This window comes from Narcine bancroftii, chromosome 12, assembly GCF_036971445.1.
Source record: "Narcine bancroftii isolate sNarBan1 chromosome 12, sNarBan1.hap1, whole genome shotgun sequence".
NCBI lineage: Eukaryota > Metazoa > Chordata > Chondrichthyes > Torpediniformes > Narcinidae > Narcine > Narcine bancroftii.
Window position 1 is genome coordinate 5,155,644 of NC_091480.1, and position 18,608 is coordinate 5,174,251.

Below are 18,608 nucleotides of genomic sequence, written 5' to 3' on the forward strand. Positions count from 1 at the left end.
TCAGGAAGCAGGAAAACAGAATACTACGACTCAAACCCTAATAATAAGACCTTTGAACTCCACACATTAACATACACATCTTGTAAATGAGTCACAAGAATCCATTGTTGAGTTTGTGGCATCCTAAAATCAATGTTTGGAGTCTACAGACACCCATGCTAGAAGCGATTCCGCGGATTAACAAATCACGTTCTAACAAATGAACCATAGACATAGCCACTAGGAGCAGCCCAGGTGGGTAACACCAATGCATTGGACGGAACATTAGTTGCTTTCTACCCATGGTTGACTGACCAAATTTAAGTGCTAATCACAACCTAAGTCAGTTCGCTTAATTTTTTTAATATTTTATTTTTTATTTTAAAAACTCATAAATCCAAACAACCCAATCTCTTTCAACAATAGTATATAACACAGTCTATTTTTCCCGTACTCCTCTCCCCTCCCTCCCATACCCTAATATAGTAAAGAAAATATTATATAAATTAAACAAATAACTAAATATCAGTAAATTTACAAACCCTTAAAGGAACTTTAAAAAAACCCAAAGAAACCTAAAATAAGAGAAAAGGAACAAAATACAAGAACACATCGTCTGTGTCACAACCGATTTCATTTATCTTAATCATTCCACTACTGGCACAGATTATTGCCTTTCTTTTATTCAGAAGGGGTGTAATTGACCACCGCCAGTGGGCTGATAACGCCTCAAACCGTGCATCTTGGCGCCTCACAGTTTGGCGGGCAGCAGCCTCCTTTGAAGAAGACCGCAGAGCCCACCTCACTGACAAAAGGCAAAGGAGGAAAAACCCAACACCCAACCCCAACCAACCAATTTTCCCTTGCAACCGCTGCAATCGTGTCTGCCTGTCCCGCATCGGACTGGTCAGCCACAAACGAGCCTGCAGCTGACGTGGACTTTTTACCCCCTCCATAAATCTTCGTCCGCGAAGCCAAGCCAAAGAAAAAGAATTATATCTGCAAACCAATATGTTGCAGATAGGGTTGCCACACCCCAACAAATGTGTCATATTTCCTCCTTAAATTATACATGATTTTCTCCAGGGGACTACAACTCTGCATTTCCATATTCCAACATGTAATATTTGGTTGAGAGATGGACTTCCACTTGACTGCTATACATTTCCTATCCACCAACAAGGCAAACTTCATAAAATGAATTTGGTACTTGGCCATTTAAAACGCACGTCAATGTTTCCTCGAAGGTACAATTCCAGATCCTGTGGAAAATCCACTTTTGTAAATTTTTTTCAGTATGTCCCCCAGAAGGATCTCACCTTTGTACACAACCAGGTTGAACAGATAAAGTTTCCAATCTCCACACCACACCCAAAACCATTTCTGAAATGTTTGATTTAGATATACAAAGAGATAAAATATTATATAAAATAGATGATTTTTTGTCTACATTGGAACTACGGAGTTTGGATCAAGACGAACGAGAGGAGCTGAATGCCCCCTTCTCCAGAGAGGAGACTGAGAAAGACCTGGACTCATTACAGACTAACAATCAATGGGGGAGGATGGGTTCCCTGCTGAATTTGATAAAGAGTTTAAGGATCTTTTAATGCCCCTCATTACGAAGGTGGTAGAACAGGTGGAGGAGATACATACCCTCTCAGAATCTTTCTCAACAGCAATTATGGTGATCCCAAAAACAGACAGGGATCCATTGAACCCCACCTCATATAGGCCCATTTCATTAATGATTCTAGATTATACAATTATAGCAAAAGCATTGGCCAATAGATTGGCTCAAATATTTACTGAAGATAACAGCTTGGTCTGGATTTGTACAAAAGAGTCAATCAGCAGAAAATATATGTAGATTACTTAATATAGTGCATCTGGCACAGTCAAGGGTGGATCCAGATGTGGCCATAGCTCTGGACATGGTGAAAGCCTTTGACAGACTGGAGTGGGACTACTTATTCTATGTACTAGAGATTTGGATTGGAACAACCATTTATTAATTGGGTAAGATCACCATCATAAACCCCACCTTAAATTATTACAAATGGGCAAATATCTCCAGTGTTCCCACTGGGTAGGTCCAGTAGGGAGGTCTGCCACTGTTTATACTAGCTATTGAACTGCTGGCAGAAGCTATCGGACAGGATCCAGACATAAAGGGGTCCAAAGTGGGCCAAGAGGAGCATAAAATTAATTTATTCACAGATGTTTAAAAGTTCACTTAATTTTCCTGTTTAAATCCCTCCAAGAATGTAGAAAATAAACATTCATCAGGTCAGACATCAGTGAAAAAAATGTTAATGCTTTATGTCCAGGATTCAGAATGTTCTGATGAAGAGTCCTGTGCATTAAACATCTGCTTTTCTTTTCACAGATGCTGCTAAATTATTCTAGATTTCCAGAATGTTTTGCCCATATGTCAAGCACTACCATTTGGACTATCGACCTACCCACCTGTTCTCAGTTCCAATGTTCCTTTTATAAAACACTTAAGGCACTTTCAGGTGGCCAAGATACCCCGATGTAAAGCTGCATATTATACCCCTATGCGGCTGTCAGGAGGCCACCTGAAAGCGCAGGAGGCGCCTGCGAGGCAAACTTTGTAACCCTCCTTCAGGAGGGATAATCGCTGGAGCACTGAGGTCCCCCCAGGCACCTGAATGCAGCCGCCTGAAAAGAGCTGCTATGGGGATAACATTCAGCTGGCGAGCCCCTGACAGCCCCTCTCCCCACTGCCCCTGACCCCCAGCACGGGACGTCAAGGCAGGGGCAGCCCACCCCAGCCACCCCAGCGCTGACATTCCAAAGGGACAGAAGCCAGAGTGCACTCCAAGGCTCCTCCCATGCAGCTGTCCGTTTCAGGTGGCCAGCACTGCGCTTTTAGCACTGCCACCTGAACGGCAATTCCACGGATGCGATTCCACTTCTGCAGGTGCATTCTTGGCGGAGAATGCACCTGAAAGTTCCTTTAGAGGCGAGACATTAATGTTTACTTAAACACCAAACAATGCACTCAATAAATCCTAGTCTGCATTTAAATGGAAGCCACAACACCATGTCCATTTAACTCCTCTCAAACGTAGGTAACTACAGGTACAGAAGAGAAAAACTGTAAACTGAAATTACAAAGATATGCTAGAATAGGGTTGTAAGAGGAAACAAAGGCACATTGATCTTCAACAATGGCTTTCATTCATTTCTTTCATTCACCAGGATTTCAAGGACTCCTACTCAGAATATTAACCATTCCTTTTTTATATGATGCAGTAAATCTTTTGGAAGAACTCAGCAGAGGAAAAAGGATGGACAACGTTTCGGGCTAGAACCCTCCAAGTCATCAACTATTCCTTTGATCCCACTGATGCTCCTTGACCAGCCGAATTCCTCCAGCAGATTTTTTTTTGCTCCAGATTCCAGAATCTGCAGTCTCTCATGTGCCCCTCTTTCATACAATGATTTACTGTCCATCAGGAATTTCAAGCACTGGGTTATTTGCACAATCTTTATGGATTTCAGTGTCAGGTATAAAAGAAAACAATATATTTAATAGGAAACAAATTTTTTAAGAGGATCTGGGTTTACAAATTCATTGTCAAAAGATGCTCCACAACAAGTTGGAGCCTTACTTCCTTCCCCACCCAATTAGAAAAGGTTTTCAATCTCGACAACATCGAAAGACGAATCTTGGAATTTTTTTGTATAATTATTTGCTATTTAAGACCAAAATATTGGAATGCAAGTTGATTCACTGTTGCGAATATGCTAAAATCGTATGTTAAAATGACAGCAGTGGGCTTTTGAAGGGGAGAAACAGAATTCAAAGAATTCCGGGAATTTCCCTTTCTTGTTCCAAGGAGGTGAAACAATACTTTAGTCAGAATATCAGATCCATGTGGTCATAAAGTTTCATTAAACAGCACAGTCAGCATGAACACAGTGATCCTATAATTTTAAAAAATTGTAAAAGATAAGCCTCAAATATTAAATTGTGGCAGGGCCACAAGCAACAGTTCAAGATCATAAAAGACCCAATAGTATTTGAAAGCTACATTTTGGAGACACCATTTTGTGAAAGACAAATGTTTTGAGAATAAACGAGTCTTGTTAAGTTCCTGTAGAGTCTAGCAGAGAGTGTTTTGCTCCAGATTCCTGCAGCTTCTCATGTAGCTTCAGTATTGGTGGGGCTTGGCAGAGGAAAGAGGAAGAATATGGATGCATTTAACTCACTGTTGCTTGAATATTTAAATACTGATTTAGTGGCCATTTTTGTATCAGTTATTGCATTTTAATAGCTCAACATTAATTTCATTCCAATATTTCAACATTTATTGGGATTGTTCAACTATTTTCTGCTGAGATTCAGTTTATCAGACCATAACAGATAGGTGCACAATTAGGCTATTCAGCCCATCATGCCTACTCCACCATTCATTCTTATCATGGCTATTGCAGTTCTCCTCTTAAGCCCATTTTCTTGTCACCTCCCAATCTTACTCATCAAAAACCTATCAACCTCAGCTTTAAATCTAATCAATGATTTGGCCTTCACTGCCATACGTGGCAATGAATTCCACAGATTCAACCCCCTCAGTCTTTTCAACTTTTGTTACCACCCCCATCCTAAACTCCAGCAAGTACAGCCCCAGAGCACATCATATGCTCCTTGTAACCCCTGTAGGAGACGAGAAGTCACCTGCAATCAGTTAAAGGCCCCCTTTATTCCCACGGTCTTCTATCTGTGTCAGTAGCATCTCGTCAAAGGTGTTCTGAAAATCCAAACAAACAACATCCACCGACTCTCTTTTGTCAGCAAATTCCAGATTGGTCAAGCAAGTTCTCCCATGAAGGAAACCATGTTGACCATCTATTTTATCTTGCACTTTCAACCACTCCCAAACCATATCCTTGGACTCTAGAATCTTGCCAACAACTGAAGTCTGGCCAACCACCCTATAGTTTCCTGCCTTTTGCCACTCTCCCTTCCTAGAGAGTGAAGTGTCATTTGTAATTTTCCAGACTCTAGTGATTCTTGAAAGATCACAATGAATATGTTCAGTTTATTAACTTCTTTCAGAACACTGGGGTGTTGTTCTTCCAATCCAAGAGGACTATGCCCCGCCCTTTCAGCTTCCCAAGCACCTTCTCCATAGTAATACTGATGGCATTCACTTCTGCCGCATGACCTCTAAAGAATTTCTGGCAAGTCACTGGTGTCTTCCATGCTGAAGACTGATGCTAAATACTTATTCGGTTCATCCGCCATTTCTTTGTTCTCCATTACCACTTCTCCAACATTATTTTACAGCAGTCCAATATCTACTCTTGCTTCTTTTTGACTCTATGTTTGGGGAAAAAACCTTTTGGAATTCTCTTGCGTTACTGTCTGGCTTATGTTCATATTTCATCTTCTTTCCCCTTATTGGGTTTTTAGTTGTTGGTTTTTAAAAGATCCCCAATTTTCCAGTATTTTTTTCTGCATGACCTCTTATTTTTACTGTCTTTGACTCTCTTGATCAATTTTGGTCAATAGCCAGAAGGAAACATTTGACCATTCACATGATTTCTCTAAAATCTTCTGAAATTTGAAAATGCTCAATAAACTCAATAAGCTATAAAGAACAAAGTCATCCTCAAGAGATATTTCTCATCACACAACTAAAGCAAGTTTATCAATGCAACTGAAAACCTGAATCTGTAAATTTTGTGTGCAATCCTATTCAATCTACCTCAAATCTGATCTTAATGTGATAAATGATTAGTTTAAGAGTAAAAAAAAGCAAGACTATCTTCAAAAGGGTTCAAGCGGAGTTTCTCCATTGTGTGTTTTTACTTCAACCACAGTGTCTACAGATTTTCGTGTTTTACTTATTTTCTAATCGACTTACTGATAATAAGCTCATAGCTAGATAAAAATGGCCCAAAAATTTGTCTTTTTGTTGAGGATATAGTCATCTTTATATCTTTACTGAAGTGTGAATAAACTATGAAATGCCTGGTACTTTCTGAGCAGTTGTACAATAGTATGGAACAGTAAAGAACACTTGGGCAGCACAGTTGGCATAGCGGATAGCAGACATTTATAGCACTAGTGACTGGAACTGGGGTCCGAATTCTGCGCTGTAAGGAGAATGTATATTCTCCCTGTGTCTTCATGGGTTTTCCCCCACTGTTCAAAACGTGCCATGGTTGTAGGTTAATTAGGTGCAAATTGGAGGCACAGACACATGGGCCAAAATGACCTATTACCATGCTGTATGCCTAAATTTAAAATGTATTAATTTTTAAAAAATGTATAATTTATGATTATTAGAACCATAGCCATCTCCAAAAAGTGGAGTTTAAATGGGCAGTTTAGTCCTTTTGAACATATTTTTAAAGAAATTTTAGACTTGATCCTGTACATGATTATGTTTGTAGTGGGTGGAGTGTGTACAGAATGTACTCTCTTTCCAAATTGCAGCAACAGAAATGGTCATTAATCATTGCTGGAGAGCAGTGGAAATACTCAAAGGTTACTGCTTACGTTCTTTGAATGCTGCACTTACTCCAAATGTTGCTGGAGTGACATTAGCTGTTTTAAAAGAAAAATGTTATATTGAATTGATATTCCACAAGAATGGGATTTTTATTAAATTAATGTGAATCACTAATAACTGCAGCCATAGAGCCTTGTTATTCTAACACGAGTAACTTCTAGATTCTGATCCATCTGCTGATGGCCAAGCAGCTCCTCAAATGCCAGTGCTGTGTTTGCATCCTATTTGCCTGTGGTGTTAAAATGATCGACATCCAGTTTGACCAATGTCATAATTAATCTTTGTAAGGTTTAAATGCAAGTTGCAAGCAGATTCTGCAAACAGTCTGTGTAAATGTTGTTTTTGTTCTTTGAGTGTCTCCATAGCAATGTCTTCTTAGCCAAGGTGCCTCTCTCTCCCCCACCCCCCCCCCCCAAGATAAACGGTCAGTTTTGGATTTCCTTTGTTCTGCAAAGATGGAATCGTCTGAAAACTTTTATTGATCATTTTAACCATATAACCACTTACAGCACAGAACAGAACCCCTGATGTCTTCTCTAAACTTCCCTCCCTTCACTTTGTACTTAGGTCCTCTGGTGTTTGATATTCCTGCCCTGGGGAAAAGGCGCTAGCTGTCCACCCTATCTATGCCTCTCATAATCTTGCAGGCCTCTATTAAGCCTCCTCTTGTCGTTCCACTCTCCAAAGAGAAAAGTCCCAGCTCTTGCATAGTAAGACTCATCTTCCAATGCAGACAACGTCCTGGTAAATTTTCTCTGCACCCTCTCCATAGCTTTCACATCCTTCCTGAGGTGACCAGAACTGAACACCATTGTGGTCTCACCAGAGATTTGTAGAGTTGCAACATGACCTCTCAACTCCTGAACTCAAACCCCAAGTGAAGCCCAACATCTCACACGCCTTCTTAACTATCCTATCAACCTGCACAGCAGCCTTGAGGATTTGGACCCCAAGGTCCCTCTGTTCATCCACTGTTCTATACAGTACTCAACCTTCTGGTTTGTCCTTCCAAAATGCATCACCTTACACTTACCCGGATTGAACTTCATCTGCCACTTTTCAAGATCAAGTTTTAATTTATTATCATAGTAATAAAACAATCTCATATTACATGAAATTTATTTTTGCCTGCTACAAGGCAGACAGATTTACCACTGGCAGGAATTGCCTAAATGCCTCTTATAGACTCACAGCCAGACTCTCAGTCACAGAGAGAAAAGCAAAAGAGTCTTCCATAAAGTCACCAAGTGTCTTTAGATTCGCCTCTAGTGCTTCCACAGTGACGTACAGTCTAGTCCAGTGGTCCTCAATCTTTTTCTTTCCACTCACAAATCACTTTAAGTAATCCCTATGCCACAAGTGATCTATGATTAGTAAGGGATTGTTTAAGGTGGTATGTGAGTGGGAAGGGAAGATTGATAATCACTGCTCTAGATTGACCCAATGGTAACAAATATTTTGCTTGAGAAAAATTGTCATTGGTCCATTTCTTTTGGAGTTATGAAACCGTGCACATCACAAGTCAATTAGGTACGATTAAAGCAGTGGTTTTCAACTTTTTCTTTCCACCCACATACCACCTTAAGTATGCAAGCAGGACAAGAGGGGGAAAAAAATTAATAATACTGCTGTCCCACTCTCTCCCAGAGGCCCACAATTATACAGCAAAGGTAAAAGGCAGAGTCGATCTGGCTGACAGTGAGAAGTTCACTAGAGAATACCTGACCAGCAGGCACCTGGGGTTTAACCCATTTTAAATGTCTATGCATAATCCAATAAATACAGAAGTCTGAAATGACCTGCAGATGAAATGGCTGGAACTGGAGATGAAAATGAGCTGGTGTTGAAATAGTGACGCCTCCTCTACTAGACTCACCATTTTGTTAGGTGAGTGAAGCACTGATGTGTTGCTGGGAGATTGAGAGATTATTTAATTCATTATTTTGACAGGACAGATGGGAGGTGGCTGTTTGTCTTTCAAAATAGGGCTTGATCATTCATGAAAAAGATTTTTTTTAAAGTATGCATGAAAGGGTATTGAATCTGTAACATTACTGTAACATCGTGAATGCTCAATTACTGAATGTATTCAAAAGAGCCACTGACTGAACTTCAGATATTATGGGAAAGGTGATTAGTGTTAGGTAGTGGCACTGTGATAAAAGACCAGACCCACACTGATCCCACCGCCATAGTCTTAGCTGCCCCAGGTATCTCTAGCCTGTGGGTTTGTCCTCATTTTGAAGAGTCTGAAGCCCATCATCCTGCTCCCCCTCCCCCCCCCCCACCCCTGACAGCCCAACACCATTCCCCAATAATAGATAGCAGTAATTAGTAATGGATTATTCATGGTAGTATGTGAGTGAAAAAAGTTTGAAATCCACTTTTTTTCTCCCAATTCTTATTATAAAGTACAATGAAGAAAAGGAACAAAACTGAAAATACAATATCACACACATACTACGTACACTCTCATAGCCCAATTTAACCATATAACCATAACCATATAACCATTTATGGAGCGGAAACAGGCCATGTTGGCCTTTCGAATCCGCACCAGTTCACTGATTTTGTGTGCCCCCTTCTTTGCTGAATGTAGATTTTAAGGTCTTTTCTAAGATTTTGACCAATAGGTTGGAAAATATCCTTCCCTCTGTTTATATATAAAGATTAGATTGGATTTATTGAGTCGTTATTCACATTTTGACATCCATAGATTACTGAACATTATTTATTCCCCTTCGGACACAATTTCAGAATATGTAGTTTCTCTAGATGCTGAAAAGAGTTTTGACAGAGTGGAGTGGAATGATTTATTTGAAACATTAAGGAGATTTAATTTTGGTATGGGCTTTATATCATGGATTAAATTGATTTATAGTACCCCTTGGTGGTTACTAATAACAACAAATCCTCCTTATTTAGGTTGCTTAGGGGAACTTAGGCAAAACAAATTTTAGCCCCTTGCTATTTGATCTAGCTTTAGAACCTCTGGCAATCGCCCTTAGAGACACTCATGGAGTTCAAGTGATTGTCAGAAACAAAATAACTCACAAGATTTCTTCGAAAACCACTGTTTTAATCGTTCCTAATTGACTCATTATGTGCACAGTTTCATAATTCCAAAGGAAATGGGCCAATGACAATTTTTCTCAAGCAAAATATATCAGTAACAATTGGGTCTAGAGCAGTGGTTCTCAACTTTTTTTTCCCCCCACTCACATACCACCTTAAGTAATCCCTTACTAATCACAGAGCACCTATGGAATAGGGATTACTTAAGGTGGCTTGTGAGTAGAAAGAAAAAGTTTGAATCATCTGCTACAGATCAATATTTGCAGTAGATTTTCCCATGCTTTTATAAATTCTGCACGTGGGTTTTATTCCCACTACGATTTTACCACGCTCTTCTATTAATTGTAGTGTGTTAATAAAAGTAATGTTTGATTACAGACTTGTCTCTCTTGAACCTGACACTTTCTCAACACAACAATGACCAGTGCAGGGATCGACACCCCACTGCCAGGCCCCAACAATAAGATACCAGTGATGCTAGTGAGCCACACAGCAACGATGATAACTGTCGGCATTATTCACCAATATCACCCTAATTTCAACTTCACATGCAAGACGGGGAATATTTTTGAGCCATTTTTTGGTGGGGGGGCGGGGGGAATGGGTCTAACATGCCATCAAATACGCTATTTTATGCATGACACTAGACACCGATACTCTTGGGTTACACATCTTGCCTCTTTTGCTCCAGGTGTACAGGCTTGCTGTGTAAAAAGACCCATTGGCCTGGCATTATGCCAGTTTTGTTTGGTTCAGTGTAAACAGCCAAAACTGGCTTAATTCAGAGTCTTTCTTGTGGCAATATTGCAAGATTTCTGTGTAAAAAAAACACAAGTTTCCTGCTGAGAAAAGTGCAGTTTGTTACAGTATTGCAATTGGAGAGGCCCCAACCACTTCTCTCAAACTTTCTTTACAATGTATACATTGTTATCTCTTCTATGTTGAAGCACAATTATTTGATCAAAATATAAATCAAATGTTAAATGAGTTTTCAATTCTTAAAATACATTAACGTCACAGACCCCAAGGTGATTGCACAAGAATTATTATTCATCCTCTAATACCTGCGATGCCCAGAGAAGTGTTTGCTTCCAATTTGGGAGCCTGTTAAAAGGACAGCAGAGAAGAAGCTTGTGAGAATATTGCAGCTCACCATGTTTTCAAGTGTAGTGTTTTTTTTAAAAGATTGCCCTTGTTGAACTACATACATTAGGGACAGGTAAATGAACATAAGAAAGCTGATGGACTGAAGTGTGTATTTTTAATGTCAATTACAAGGAGGGGCTGAAATTTTCGTCCATGGAGCTTGGGAGGCTAAGTGGGGAGGGGGGTTGAACCTAAAATGAGGGACATAATGTAGTCATACTTTTATCCTGCAAAAAAAACACTAAAATTAGAAGGCATAGATTTAAGATGGGAGGGTAAAGATTTAAAGGTGATCCTAAAGAGACATTTTCTTCACATAGAGGGCTTTTTATAGGACAAGCTGCCAAAGTAGCAGAGGCAGGGACAGTGGTAATAGTCCATGACAATGACAATGACAATGATTTTATTGTCAAGCACATGGTCCAACATACATATGCACTGAAATTCTTACTTGCTGCATCTGAACATGTACTTTGTAAAAGAAAACAACTTAAAAATCTACAATAGTATTTTAAAAATATACAAATAAATATTCAGTTATCCTAGTGCAAAAAAAAAACTTGACTTGCAATAGTGAGGCAGTACTTTTGTGGTGTAGGCACAGTTCCTGCTTAGTACAAAGGGAAGTTCATGAGGCTGATAAGCTGTTGGAAAGAAACTATCCTTTAACCCAGAGGTGCTGGTTTTCTGGCTTCTGTATTTCCTGCCCAAAGATTGAAGTGGGAAAAATTTATGACTAGGGTGATGGGGGTCCTTTAAGAAGTTGGCTGCTTTCTTGAGGCAGTGCCTCACATATGCATTCAGTGGATGGGAGATTGGAGCCGACTATGGACCTGGTTTTGTTTGTTACCTTCTGAAGCCTTCTTCATTCCTCAGCAGTTGAATTCCCAAACCAGGCTGTCATGCAGTCAGTATACTTTCCACATTGCAGCTGTAGAAGTTTGATAAGAGTATTTGACCACATGCCATATCTTCTAAGACTCGTGAAAAGGCCAACTGTTGCTGTGCCTTCTTCACTGGTGCCTCACTGTGCTGGCTCCAGAGAGGTATTCTGAAAAATGGACTCCACAAGAATCTAACTTTGACAAGTTATTTTGACAAGTACATGGATAGGAAAGGTTTTGATGGATATGGGGCGAACACAGGCAAATGAGACTAGTTTGGTCAGCATGGACAAGTTAAGCTAAAAATGCTTTTTCTTCATGCTCTAGAACTCTATGGCCTTCCATAAGGATCCAAAGCACAAAAATCTCAACAGGAGATGCTATTCCAATCAGTCTTCTGATTTCATTTTCAAATAATTAGTCATTTTGTATTTCAGCATTATACCCTCCCAATCCCTTCACAAACATCAGATTCTATGCATCACCTATTTATACATGGCAGAGACATTTTGATAATCACCAACTTCTACCATACTCTCTTAGAGAATCATTAATTCTTTCATCTCCACCCTCTTAGAGGCATTAAATCTAAATTAGTCCCCTTTTCAGCCCTTAAAGTTTCTCTGCAATTTCAGACAAAGGTCATCACCATGAAATTCAGATACTGGCCTCCTAAAATAAAGAAATAGCAGTCAGAGAAACCCAGGAGTATCATTGACAAAGACTATCCTTTCATGTAACAATTTAAAGCATTTATGATGAAAATTTAAGATTGCCAAGGAGTGGGAATACTTCAGCCTGCAGTAATGGCCAAGCTTACCTCAAGTACCAATTTACCAAGTAATTATATTTCATGAGCCAATTGAATTCAGATTTCACTTATTAATTGAAATTGGTACTCAAATAGTCAGTTCCAAATTAAATTCAAGAATAGTTTGCTTAAGTTGACTACTTTCAATCAAGCTTTCAATCACGAAAAATTAAATAGAGCAGAAATTTTGCTTTACAAACTACAATTTGATTTTTTTTGCACTGTGTAAAGTGAAGATTGCAGGGTCTGAGAGAAAAGGGCAGCTTCACAGTTTACATTTTCATTAAATCAAGATATTTTCTTTCCCATTACTGAGATTCTGGTATTTTAAATATTTGTTTTCTTCATATCATATACTACTCTGGCACCATACTTCTGGACAACAAGAACATCTATATGCACTATTATTCAGTGACTACAGCTCCACTTTCTGGACAATAGTGCCAAATAAACTCAATGCCAAACTAAGCTTGGCCTCAGCACCCACTGCATGTTTATCTTTGGCCCATACTCTGCAGGCCAGAATCTGTGAGGATTGGTAAAAGCATCTCCTACATCAGTGATTCTCAACCTTTTTCTTTCCACTTTAAGCAATCCCTATTGGCATAGGGATTAGTAAGGGATTGTATGTGAGTGGGAAGGGAAGGTTGAGAATCACTGCTCTATTGCTAAAGTGAACAGTGAGGGAGATAGTGGACATCCCTGCCTAGTTGACCTGCTTAATTTAAATTGGTTTGATATATATCCATGTACTGTCACCTTTGCCAATAGTCCCTTATTTAATGCTTTAATCCAATTAATATATTTCTCTGGTAGGTTGAATCTCTGTAATACTTTGAATAAATAATTCCATTCTACCCTGTCAAAGGCTTTCTCTGCGTCTACAGCAACAGCCACTGTTGGTATCTTATTTCCTTGTACTGCATGGATTAAGTTAATAAACTTACAGACATTGTCCGTTGTTCATCTTTTCTTAATAAATCCAGTTTGATCTAATTTTACTATTTTTGGTACACAGTTGGCCAATCTGTTTGCTAATAGTTTTGTTATTTATCTTATAATCTGAGTTAAGAAGAGAGATTGGTCTATACGATGCTGGTGTTAGTGGATCTTTCCCCATCTTTGGTATTACTGTAATCATTGCTGTTTTACATGAATTTGGCAAGTTTTGTGTTTCTTCTATCTGGTTCATTACTTCCAGGAGAGGAGGAATTAATAACTCTTTAAATGTTTTATAGAATTCTACTGGGAGTCCGTCCTCTCCAGGCGTTTTATTGTTCAGTAGCTTTTTTAATATATCCTGTATTTCCTCTATTTCAAATGATTTTATCAATTTGTTTTGCTCCTCTTCTTGCAATTTCGGTAGTTCAATTTTAGCTAAAAATTCATCTATTTTGCCTTCTTTCCCTTTGTTCTCAGTTCGGTATAATTGCTCGTAGAATTCCTTGAAGTTTTCATTGATGTCTGTTGGGTTATATGTAATTTGTTTGTCCTTTTTCCTTGATGCCAATACTGTTCGTTTAGCTTGTTCTGTTTTAAGCTGCCAGGCTAGTATCTTGTGCGTTTTTTTCTCCTAGCTCATAATATTTTTGCTTTATTTCATTATGTTCTTCTCCACCTTATACGTTTGTAGTGTTTTGTATTTTAATTTTGTCCACCAATTCTCTTCTTTTTGTTGTACCTTCCCTTGTTGCTACTTCTTTTTCTGTACTTACTATTTCCCTTTCCAACTGCTCTATTTCCCAATTGTAGTCCTTTTTCATCTTAGTTACATAACTTATCTGCCCTCTGATGAAAGGTTTCATTGCATCCCATAGTATAAATTTATCTTTCACTGATTCTGTATTTATTTCAAAGTACATTTTAATTTGGCACTCAATAAATTCTCTAAAATCCTGTCTTTTAAGTAGCATGGAGTTTAATTGCCATCTATATGTTCTTGATGGGATGTCCTCCAGTTCTATTGCTAATAACAGGGGTGAGTGATCAGATAACAATCTAGTTTTATATTCCATTTTCCAAACTCTCCCTTGGATATGGGCTGACAACAAAAACATCAATCCTTGAGCATGTTTTATGCCTACTGGAGCAATATGAGTATTGCTTCTCCCTTGGGTGCTGCCTCCTCCATATATCCATGTTTCATTTCCTGCTTCGATTTAACCATAAATTTGGCTAAATTTACTAAAATGGATCTTATTTTTTTGTTGTGACTGTGGTTTCGGGGCTAATGTTCTGTGTGCCCTTTCTATTTCCATTCTTTCCTGCATTTCTGGCATTCGCAGGACTTTTGAGATCCATTCTTTCATAAATTCTTTCATATCTTTGTCTTCTTCATCTTCCTTTAAGCCCACTATCTTTATATTGTTTCGCCTACTATAGTTTTTCATTATATCCATCTTCTGAGCTAACAACTCCTGTATTTCTTTAACTTTTTTGTCACTTACTTCCAATTTTCTTTTTAAGTCTTCACTTCCATTTCTACTGCCACTACACGTTCTTCCACATTTTCTAATCCTTTCCCTACATCTGTTATGACCAGCTCTACTCTACTCACTTTTTCTTCTGTACTTTTCATTTTTCTTTTCATTTCACTAAATTCTAGTGTCAGCCATTCTTTTAATGCTTTCATTTGTTCCTGAAATTTTTTTTTAATCTATGTACTGTCCATTCATTTTACCTTCTATTTCTCTATGCAGAGCTTGGTGCTCTTCTTTTTCTTGTCTGCTCTTGGGTTTGTGTCTTCAACTTCTCTTCCTTGTATTTGTGTCTCTTCTGACTTACTTGTTGAGCTGCTTACCTCAGTTTGTTGGGTTTTTTTTTCATGGCTTCTTGATGTTGGTCCTCTTCTTCTGGGCTAGTTATCTTTTGGGCCTCCTGCTTCCGTTTTTCTTTCTCATCCCTCTCAGCTGTTCGTGCTGTGTAGGTTCACTCCACAGCTGGTCCCCCCTCCCATTGGTGTTTTCCTTTTCCTTGTTGTGCGCATTGCACATGCGCAATTCCTCGCACATGCACAGTTGCGCACCTCTGTTTGGCTCAGTGAGCCATTTTTCCAGTCCCGCCATCGGGAGGTCGCGACCCTGAGGGATCTCCACTAACCTCGGGGGGGCGGGCTCCTCAGTCCATAACGGGTCCCTGCTTCTTTGTGCAGGTAAGGCCTTCTCCTTTCTCTTTCAGCATCTTTCCTTCTTTTTTTCCCCGTTATTTTTGTTTTTTTCTTTCTTAGGTGCCTTTTTTTTCTCTTCTCCACATCTTTATCTTTTATTTGTTGTGTTTTGTGTATCTGGGGCTTTGCTTTTCCTTCACTCTTTTCTTTTCTGGAGGGCTGGTATTCTCTTACCGGCCACTACTCCATCACGTGACTCCTCAAGAATCACTGCTCTAGACCCAATTGTTACTGACATTTTTCTTGAGAAAATTTGTCATTGGCCCATTTCCTTTGGAGTTATGAAACCGTGCATAAAACGAGTCAATTAGGTACGATTAAAACAGCGATTTTCAAACTTTTTTCCACCCACATACCACTTTAAGCAGACCCTTACTAATCACAGAGCACCTCTGGCATAAGGAATACTTAAAGTGGTATGTGAGTAGAAAGAAAAAGGTTGAGAATCACTGTCCTCTGACTTGGGAAAGGAGCCAACATATTAACAGACTCAACTTGCCCGAGCTGCACTCTCCTCATATTCCTCCTGTCAAGAGTGTGCACCACCAGGTTCAAGAAAAATGTCTTTCTTGTCGTTATTGAATTCAGTTGTAAATTTGTTGCCTTTTCTCCATTCTAATGGTCTCTATCTGTAATTCAGTACAATGTACAGTGTTCTACATGCTGTACATGTATGGGTTGATGAGCTGGTCTGATCACAAAACAAACTTTCTCATTGCACCTTGATATTTGTGACACAATCTTGAACTTAATTACATCAATATTAGTACAAGACTAGGGTCATGTTCAGGTCCAGACAAGGCAAAAATTAGCACTCTTTCATCCCAAAAGGGCAACAGTGGGCAATCTGAAATAAAAATAGTGCAGGAAACATTTAGCAAGTCAGGCAGCATTTGGAGAGAAACAGTTAATATCTGAGGTAAATTATTATCACTAACCTACTCCATGAACCCACAAGGATTCTATTTCTTCTGATTGCAATATCTCTTGTTAAAGACCTAAATTCATTTTTTTTTAAATCAACAGAGCTACCCCCTCCTTCCCTTTTACCATTTATCCGTCTTTTTTGATGGATGTGTATCTTTGGATGTTCTGATCCTCTTCAGCCACTACTGTATTATACCTACAACGCTACACCTGCCATTTTCCAATTGTGCTTTAAATTTGACTACCTTGTTTTGTGCACTGCTCCCGTATCTCAAAGGCAAATGGAATTGTGTATTTTAAAAAAATGCTTACCAGTGACACCCAGACTCCAAAAAACACCTATATGGGTAGAGGTAAGAAACTGCAAGTGTAAATGACCCTGATGAGAGTTGTACACAGGCCTACAGGCCTCCAAGCAGTACCCAGAATGTTGAGTATAAACTACAACAGGAGTTAGAAAAGGCATCATTCTGGTGGTCATGGAGAGCATCAATTTGCCGGCAAGTCCAGAAAAATCGCCATTGGCACTAGATTTCAAGGGAAGGAATTTGTATAACGTCTACAAATTTTTCTTAGAGCAGCTAATAATCGAGCCCACTAGGGAAAGGCAATTTTGGATTTGGAGTCATGCAATTAACCAGATTTTATTAGGGAATTTATGGTAAAGGAACTCTCGACAGTCAGCGATCATACGATGATAAAATTAAACCTACAGCTTAAGAGGGAGAAGCCAAATTGCATGCATCAGTATTACAATTGAGTAAAGTTAACTGCAGAGACACGAGAATGGAGCTGGTCAAAGTTGATTGGAAGGGGAGCCTAGCAGAGATGACAGTTGAGCAACTATAGCAGGTGTTTCTGGGAATAATTTGGAAGACACATGATCACTTCATCCCAAAGAAGCAGCAGCTTTCTAAAGGGAGGATAAGGCAATCAGGGCTGACAAGAGAAGCATAAAATCCAAAGAGAGGGCAGTCAATATTTCAAACTTCAGCAGAAAACTAGAGTTGGGAAGCTAGAAAACAACTAAAAAAGGAACAAGAAAAGATGAAATATGAAGGCACGCGAGTCAATAACAAGAGGATACCAAGTTTTTTTTTCCCCAGTAAAATAGGCAAGTGTGGATATTAGACTGCTGGAAAGTGACTTGACAGAAGTATTAATGGAGAACAAAGAAATAGCAAATAAATATTTTGCATCAGCCTTTACTGAAGAAGACACCAAAGCTGTTTCAAAAATGCGAGAGTCAAGGGATGAAGTGAGTGTAGTCATTATTACCAAGGAGAGGGTGCTTGGAAAGCTGAAAGGTCTGAAGGTGGACAAGTCACCTGACCAGAGATCTGAAAGAGTATAGCTGCTGGCAAGCCTTCTTTGTGATTGCGTCGTCGTGGAGGCTCCAGGACAGATCTTCAGAGATGTTGACTCCCAGAAATTTGAAGTTCTTGACCCTCTCCACTGCTGAGCCCACTGAGGAATGGATCGTGTTCTCCTGACTTCCTCCTGAAGTCCACAGTCATCCCTTGATTTTCCTTACATTGAATGCAAGGTTGTTGGCATGACACCACTCAACAAGCTGACCTATCTCTCCTGTACACTTCCTCATTGCTGTTTGGATTATAGTGTCAGCCATCCACTTGTGTACAGTTCTAGTCTCCTCATTACAAGAAGAATGTGGAAGCTCGAGAAAATGTGGATGCAGAGATTTACCAGAATGTTGCCTGGATTGGAGAAAATGCCTTGAGGCAAGTTTAACAGAGGTAGGGCTTTTTCCTTTGGAGCAAAGGATGAAGAGGTGACAGATTATAAGGGGCATAGGTATGGTGGATAGACCCCTTTTGTCCCCCAGGGCGACAGTAACAAATACCAGAGGACATCTGTTTAAGGCGAGGGGAGGAAAGTTTAGGGGAGATGTCAGGGGAAAAAATTTTTTTTTTAAATGAACAGAGTAGTGGGTGCCTGGATGGCATTATTGGAGGTGGGGTGGAAACTGGTACAATAATGGCATTTGAAAGACTCAGACAAGCATGTAGATGAAAAAAAAATAGATGGTTATAGGTGGGAAGTAGGGA

At 39.4% G+C, this 18,608-nt stretch overlaps 1 protein-coding gene across 11 annotated transcripts in view; it reads right to left on the reverse strand.

The window, feature by feature from the left end:
* Positions 1 to 18,608, reverse strand: part of adcy9 (adenylate cyclase 9) — a 96,821-nt gene that overhangs the window by 57,123 nt on the left and 21,090 nt on the right. The gene's annotated exons all lie outside the window — the stretch shown is intronic.